The sequence below is a fragment of the Beta vulgaris genome, chromosome 9 (assembly GCF_026745355.1).
Source record: "Beta vulgaris subsp. vulgaris cultivar EL10 chromosome 9, EL10.2, whole genome shotgun sequence".
Classification (NCBI taxonomy): Eukaryota; Viridiplantae; Streptophyta; class Magnoliopsida; order Caryophyllales; family Amaranthaceae; genus Beta; species Beta vulgaris.
The window spans coordinates 36,945,277-36,953,874 of record NC_079210.1 but is presented as its reverse complement, the minus strand read 5'-3'; the positions used below and the strand labels follow the sequence as shown (position 1 = coordinate 36,953,874).

General features: G+C 34.6%; 1 long non-coding RNA gene across 1 annotated transcript; it reads right to left on the bottom strand.

Annotated features, from left to right (window-relative positions):
• Positions 1-3,865: 3,865 nt before the first annotated feature.
• On the bottom strand, positions 3,866-8,320 carry LOC125493267 (uncharacterized). The gene is made up of 6 exons (XR_007269777.2): positions 7,858-8,320; positions 7,185-7,774; positions 7,016-7,108; positions 6,807-6,923; positions 6,339-6,730; positions 3,866-4,099 (listed from the first exon to the last, which is right to left on the bottom strand). It is a non-coding gene; the product is annotated as an uncharacterized LOC125493267 (long non-coding RNA).
• Between the last annotated feature and the right edge of the window lie 278 nt (positions 8,321-8,598).

Sequence of the window (8,598 nt, the reverse complement as noted above, 5' to 3'; positions counted from 1 at the left end):
CATTTTTCTTTTCATTTTCTTTATTCGATTTTTTCGATTTTCTTTTCTTTTTCCTTTTCTTTTTCCTTCTCTACCTTAATTTCGGTTTCTTCATCCTCTTCTTCATCACATTCATCTTCTTCCTCATCGTCATCCACATTATCTCTTCCTTTTATCACATCACCATTCATAATACACACATTAAAATTATTCATAGCACGAGCATTTAGAAAATTTCCAGTCACACCAATATTCGAAACTCCATTTATCTTCACATTAAACTTAAGTAAAATTTTCGTAACAAGAGCTCCATAACCAACAACAAATCCTTTTTCTATACAATGACTCATATGTTGAATCATTAAGGATGGAAGATTTATGGGTTTATGGGAGGCTAGGCAATGAATGTAAATCAAGTCTAACATGCTAACTTGAGCACGCTTAGAAAGGCGAGGTAAAAGGGCTTTCTTTAGAATGTGGAAAAGTATTTTGTGGTAAGGAAAAAGAAGATTGTGATCAAGATAGGTCGTACCTCTTTTACCACCATATTTCATGGTTAGTTCATCAAAGGATATATCAGAAAAGGGATAAGAACCTCGTTGTTTCTTGAAATACACACCAGTTCCCGTCACAGGAACACCGAATAGATTTCCCAAAAATTCAGCATTAAAATCAATTCGGGTTCCCCTAACAAGAGTAGAACAATTTCCTTCTTCATGAATAAAAAAGTTATCACAAAATTCATCCATAAGTTTGGGAACTAGACATTGTCCATAACAATTTTCAAAGAGGTGTTCCTAACCTTGAAATTTAATCAATTTAAGCAATTGTTTAAAAATAACCCTTATACACCAAGTAACATCAATACATAAACCAAGAACATACCGACATGTGACTGATTTCTTTTTCACAAACTTGGTTGTTCCTCTCACAGGAAAAACGATTCCCCCTCAATCTTTGCATGTGATTCCTCCACTTCCATTTCCCAAGTTTCTTCAGTTTGCTTGCTCTTTCTCAAGATCCGTTTTGGTGGATTTGGTGAGAAATCCATGGGAGTTGGAGATTCCGTGTGTGTGGAGGAGGGAGAGGGTTTTTCGGGTTTTTGGTTAGAGAGAAAGTGAGGAGTTTTTGTAATGTTCATGTTTGTGAAAGGGGGTTTGGTTTTATTTGAGATGAAGAGGTGTAATTTTGGTTTAGTGGAAAAGTTCAAGAGTAATTTATGAAGGAAGATGAAAAGTAAAAAAAAAATTACTTCAACCGTGTATAGTACACGTTTTGAGGAGAGAGAAAAATTAAAGAAATTAAAGATAATATTTCCCAACTAATTTGAGAGATATTAGGAAAGAATAAAGGGATTAAGATCAGATCACTAGTGGAAAAATAAGGAAGGGTTGCGCTAAAAAAAGCCCTTAGGGCTGCGCTTTTTTACAGCAGCCCTTCACTTTTTAAGTAGGGCTGCGCTTTTTAGGTAAAAGCGCAGCCCTTCTAAGCAAGAAGGGGTGCGCTTTTTTCAACAAACGCAGCCCTTCTAAGCTGGGCTGCACCTTTTCAGCAATTGTACATATACAACAACATAGATACATACAGAAATTCCAGAAATCAGATGGTGTTTAACATACATTTTTGCTAGTAAGGAAAATTAAACAAATTTATATTGATAACATATAAAAACCAGTATCATAAATTTACAATGAGAAAAAAAATAGAAAGTCGTGTTTTTACAACACTAAGTACAAAAAAATACAAACTACAAAAAATAAAACAGAAAATTACAGAAAATAAAATAGAGACAATTATAGAAAATAAAACAGAAAAAATTACATAAAATTCGAGCAAATCTAAAAAATCTCTGTCGCAAGTCTTCGGTGGAAAATGCATGTCTTCAATGGAAAACGAAAGGTTCTTCGGTTTCGTTGGAACAAATAGTGAGTATAAAATTAGAACCAAACACAAATCTGCAAATGAAAATAAGAATTTTCAGATCTGATAGTTATAACATAAAATTAGATCTAAAAAATTAAAAACGAAATAGACTACGATAAATTCCGAAAAAAAAAAACAGAAAATTAGATCTAAAAAATGATAAAACGAAATTGTAGATAACCTGATTGAAAAATTGAAAAAAAAAACGAACCTACAAAATTTTCCACAAAAGAAGAACCCTTCTTCAACCCTTCACCTCAATCTCTAAGAAAATAGAAACGAATTGCAGTTGAGCTTCACGATTACGCTCACATCTTCGCTCATCTTCGCATCTTCGCTCTTAATTCGTTCATTTTCTTCGCATTTTCGCTCGCATCTGGGCCGAATTCATCTGAGGCTGAGCCCACGGAGAAGACAAGGCTCGCATCGGTGCGAAAATAAATAAAAGTGATAAAAGAGGTTAGGAGTTTTACAGATTTAGGGTTGAAGGGGAACGAGAGAAGAGTAGGGAGATTTGAGAGGAGATTGAAGAAGGGGAGCGAGACAGGAGATTGAAGAAGCGGCGTTTAGGAGAGAGAGAATGGGAATTTTTAGGGTCGTTATATATTACTACTACATGCGTGCTGATTCAATCCCAAAAAAAAAAATTAACTAAGGGCTGCGCTTGTCAAAATAAGCGCAGCCCTACAAAATAAAAGGGTTGTGCTTTTTTCACAAGCGCAGTCCTATTAAATTAGAAGGGTTGCGCTTTTTTCTACAAGCACAGCCCTATTAAGTGAAGGGCTGCGATTTTCTTCAAAAACGCAGCCCTTCTATTATGTAGGGCTGCGCTTTTTTAAAAAACGCAGCCCTACAATAAAGAAGGGCTGCGTTTTGAAGAAAGCGCAGCCCTTCCTGCGCAGCCCTTCCTTTTTTTTCCCCTAGTGGATTTTTAGGAAAAAAAATCTGAACAGAATATTTTTAGATTTGTAATTGAAATTCAAAAATTTAAAAGAAATCCTAGATTTAATAATCTGAGAGCAGCGTTTAGGAACAGCGAATGGGAACGGCAAATTTTGCTACTTTGGAACGCAGTTAATCCTTTAATCCCTTGTTAACTCTTAAGGCATAGAATTGGCTTATGAACACTAAGGGGAATATCATTGGACTTTGGTGAGCAATTATTAGACATTTTCACTTATACATATGAATTAATCATATAAAAATTGTGATGCATTTAAACAAATAAAAACATCAAATTTATTTCACACATACATAATGCCAAAGAGTCAAACCAATAGGGAGAAAGATTATAGCAATTATTTCAACTTAATCAAGCCAAGTTCAAGTCTCAATTTTTCAAACCTATCTCTATTTAAGGGCTTAGTCAGAATATCAGCAATCTGACGTTCAGTTTCACAAAATTCCATTTTAATAAGGCCCTTTTCAACATTGTCCTTAAGAAAATGATGCCTAATCTCACCACTACATTAAAAGGCAAAGGCAACACACAAAAATTGTTGCAATAGGCCCAAAAGTCGTTGCAGTAGACCTATTGCAACGGTTTTGAACCATTGCATTTGGAGGCATTGTAGGCCTAGTGCAACGACTTTTGGGACCTATTGCAACGGCTACCACAAAGTTGCTGCAATAGATGTAAAGAGTCGTTGCGTCATCTATAAGGTCTATTGCAACGCCTCTATATCTATAGCAACGCAATTCGATAGCTTTTGCAACGACCCTAATATTCATATTGTGTCCCATTTTGGCTTCTATAGCAACGCTTCTCTATATATTACAACACTATCATATAGCTATTGCAACGCCTTTATGACGGAAGTTTTTTTTAAACCCCTCCTAATGGCTACCGAAAACCTATAATATTACAGTCTGGATATATATTAGTAACGATGCAACAAATGCAAAAATACTCTTGAAATGCCAGAATTAATTGTCATATCTATATTATAATTTCCAAAATTAATTAAATTAAGAGTATACATGAAAAATCCTAATTAACGAAAATTAATGTACTTAATCAAACCTAAGTAATAAAAATTTGTTTTAGTACCACAAATACTTCGAATAAGTACATATAAATCATTTTCCTTCTAACCACCAAGTACCGCATCACTATAATATAGCTAGCTAAATCTGGCCGATAGTATGTATAGTGAGACGTCTACGTTTGATCTCCTCCAGTTGGTTCATCATTCACCTAAAAATTCAAACATTGTAATAGTTAGTAAATGTACCCATCAACAACACACAAAAAAAGAGACAAAATTACAGTACCTTGCATTATTGCTATAATAAGAATAATGTGGGATGACAATATAAAAGAGACAAAATTACAATACGAAAATTAATGTACTTAATCAAACCGGACTAATAAATATTTGTTATGGATGTGGTTTGAAGCTAGCCAAATCTTTTGGAGTCTAAGAAGTTTTCTAGCATGTTGAGTCAAGCAAATAGCAGATTTGCAAAGGGTGTCTACTTGCTCATCATTGAAACCAGTCTTCAATTTTTTTAAATCCTTTTTAATGAGCTTCAGTCTACTCACTATATTATACATCTTTGTTCCTGAAACAATAGCATCCCAACATCTCCTTATTATCTCATGAAACTAAGAGGCCATTCTCCACATTGTGAAATATTTGAAGGTTTTTCCCATACTGATTTCTTGGATAGACAGTGAGAAGACTAGGACAATGAATCTCCTTCCTTTATTAAATTTACTTCAGTAGACTCATAACAATCATGCCAAGCCTGATTAGCTAAGACTCTATCCAATTTAGAATAAACTCTAGCCACCCCTTGTTGTTTGTTATTCCAAGTGTAAAGATTCTAAGTAGCTTTAACATCCTACATACCACAATCAGCCATACAAAGAAAATCAAGCAAAAAAAAACTCTTCATGTGGGGAAAAAGAAGGGGGGCTAACATGAAGGGTAACTATCTATAGTCGACATATATAGATAAAATCCAACCACTTCTCCAGTTCCAGTTGATGTTGTCCAAGTTAGATTCTTAACTTAGACATGTACTAGATTTAAGTGGGCGCAATGCGTGCTTCAAGTTATAAAAACGTGTAAAATAGTTATAATATATTAATATGAAATTTTAAAATAGTAAAAAAAAAGGATATTAAGGTATTTTAGGTGGACACCAAACCTACTCGAGAGTTGGCTTATATAATAGATATTGTTAATGATGATTGGCAGAAAATATGTCATGGAATGAAGGTATACCTGATCTGACCAGTTAGTCTATTATGTTTTAATTTGGGGAACATGATGATCCTTCTCATATATAAAAGTTCAGGTGCTCTGTACATGACAATGTTACATGAAAGGATCACGGTATTGCCGGGAACACTTAAGGTTTGACATAGTTGGACTTGATTTGTCCATGTTTTATGAGGTGTCGTAGTGAGCACTACAGTAATTAGTGTTCTTGTGAGTTGCAAATTATAGTCTACAGACCAACACTTGCAAAGTTTTGGATGCACGACCTTTACCTGTATGGAAAATGCATGTGAAAATGAGAGGTTGTAGAGGGTTGTTATGTTTACTTTTTTAGGAAATAATTTCAATAGTTCTTGCTCAAATGATTGGATCAAATAAAGAGAAGGGACAAAGTAGTTGTCAGTTCTTAATAACAGCCACGGAACTTTTGCGAGAAGAGTTTGGTCTTCATCACAGAAGAAACGCTTGTCATGGTCATTATAATCAAGACCTAGATGAAGATATAAATACGATGGTACAGGTAATTCTCAATCTGGGGCATTTAAAAGCTTATTTTGCAGCATATGACCATGGCATATAGGAGATTTCTGGTGAAAACCCTTGAATTTATTGATTAAAGGGAAGGCTTGAGGTAAAAACCATGAGGTACTTGGAAATGATAACTAACATGAAGGGTAACTATCTCCTTCAAGATTGCATCTTCTAGGGAATTGTTAATGTAAAGGGTTGTCTTGTTCTATTGCTGAGTTCTGAATCCAATTCTATGCTTTATTTCTTTTTCTTTTTTGCCTGTCACACTTCTTTAACAGTTCTATATTTTTTTGGGCATTTATCTGTTTTGTTAAGTATTTATATATAGAAGTTTCATACTTCAGTCTTTAGAAGCTTGGAAAACTCATGTCGAGCTAAGTGAAGTTGGAAAACTCATTCTACCCTATAGGTGCGCTGATATTAGAGAGTTTGGAGTTCTCATATCTTCATGATTGCTTAGAGGAAGTGTTTTTCTTCTCTTTGCATCTCAAAAATATTCTAACATAGAAAAACTATACAATGTCAGGGGCTCCTATGACAGTTTATCACTCTTCAGATCAGTCATCGATGTATAAATAAATTCAACTTGTTCACTAAAAAAAGAGATTGAAAATTTAATCCATGTGACAACTAAAGCAGATATGTTCATAGAGAAATAAGATCTAAGAACGATACCTCACGATCTAACAGTTACGGGCCATTAGAAGCTTGCCCATTTGAGTCACTAGTTGGATGTTGATCTCTAGATGCATCCCTTGGTATTGTACCACTTGAAAAATCAGGAATCATAAGATCTACTTCTGGATTAGCGGCTTGAATTTGATAAAGAATGACAGATGCCACGCTTGGTGCTAGTTTTTGCACCAATTGAGTCTCCATACTTAGTAAAAACTCCCGTGGAAATATGAAACCTGAATTTTTATCCTTTTTTTCAAATCAGTCTTCGTTACACCTCTTCCATAAAGGCGTACACGATTTTTGCGTACAGAATCTTGTATGACTTCAGAGTAATGATCCTTAACGTTACCATCTTCTCCATTTTCACTCTGTAAAGCATCCATCTTGGCCTATTCAAAGAAGATTAAGTTATTACATATACTAAGTTAAGTCAGAATATATGCAAATAATAACATGCCAACTCACAATATTGGATATAGATTTCTCGTTGTTGGTGAGGTATGTCTTTTCAGGATCTCTTTTCCTTGATTCTTTGTAGACCGGTTCTTGTGAAGGCTCTTGCTTATCCGGATCCTCTTGTTGCTTTGAAGATACAAATTAGTAGTTCAATAACTTTCTAAGAGTATGGAAGGATAGAACAATAAGAACCATAAATGAAGCTACTGAGTTGTTACCAACTTATGACGTAACATTGCATATGACTTCGGACCCATAGTATGCATATCATCTAGTGATCCACGATTGCCCTTATTAATTTTTGCTTCTATCTGTAATAGAAAAAAAAATTAATATACAATTTCAACAGTAGACGAACAAAATTACATTGAGCATAAAATCGTATACCTCAATTAGTGAACAATTCCAGTATTCCAAAAGATCTCTAAATTGGGAACCGGAAACTGTTTTTGGACGATTTTTTCACCTTTTCTCATCGGTTTCATGTGCATAGTAGTGATTTTGCTTTATCCTACATTTATGACAACGCCAACTTGCATTGATAGATTCGAAAACCCATTTTTTCCCTTGATCAGGAACCGTGTATTTTTCCTAACCCAAGAATGAATTTTGAGCTCAATTAATTAGTAGTATATATAAGGTATTCGGTCTAATGAATGAGGTCAATTAGTAGTATATACAGGTATTGGTCCAATGAATGAGCATACATAGAAAAGAAACAATGAAAGGAACATACCAAAACATAATCCCATATTTTGTCAAGTGTGAGCAAATGCTTGAAGTTTCTGTAGTTAAGAGGCGCAAGCTCAGAATCCCTAGAAAATGTACCCAAGAAGAGGCTAAACTCATCAACAACTTCTTTTGTTGGTCTAACTGATTGGCCGATTGAGTCAATACAATAGCTTCACGCTCTTCTCTTGTACGCGAGTGAACCTTTGTTAACGTTGTTGGACCTCGTTGCTTTTGACTCTTACAAGCTATGTAAGGTTAAGGTATTAGTTTAAATAATAAGAAAGAGATAAACAAAAAAATGTGATCTAGAGAAGTGCGTGATATATACCTTCCTCTGTTCTTTCATTTGGTTGAGATTCCACTTCTATTTCTTCATTTATTGGTGGTTGCTCCAATTCATGTTCAACTTCATCATTTCTTGTTATAATGGAAGGAATCTAAATTTCCAATTTGCTTCTTGTGTCATTTCATTGGTAATAGGTGATTCTGTGTCTGTGGTGTGTCGCATCATTTCTAATTGCTTTTGCCGAAATAAGCGAAAGGAAGATATAGACCCCGGAGTACAGTACTCCTTTTCTTGTGTCTTTCCCTTTGGTTATTGCTTTAAAGGTCGTGCAATATCCTTTATCATTTTCTGTTTTGCAGGTTGGGCAGTGACCATGGATTTTCGCTTGTTTTGCTCGACATTTTTCAGATTGTGTATCCTTTGCTCGTTGGTTCCTTTGACCATTTTTATGCACAAAATCCCTCATAGATAGTGGTTGAGATAATGGGTGCTTCACTCCCTCTTTTTCCACCTGAAACCATACAAAACACATATAATGACATCAATATAATGCTTCATAATGGCCTCAGTGGGAGTTGTGAAATATGTTTTGCTTTAGAATGTAGGTCGTGAAGTCAAATATATCTACATGGGATTGATTTAACACTTTCACTTTCTCTACATGGCTATAATTAGTTATAATTCAAGAGTGTAACAAAAAGAGAGACACTAATAGATTAATAGATATAGAAGATATAAGATGTGATTTATTGACAAATACAAAAATGTGCATAATAAACTGTC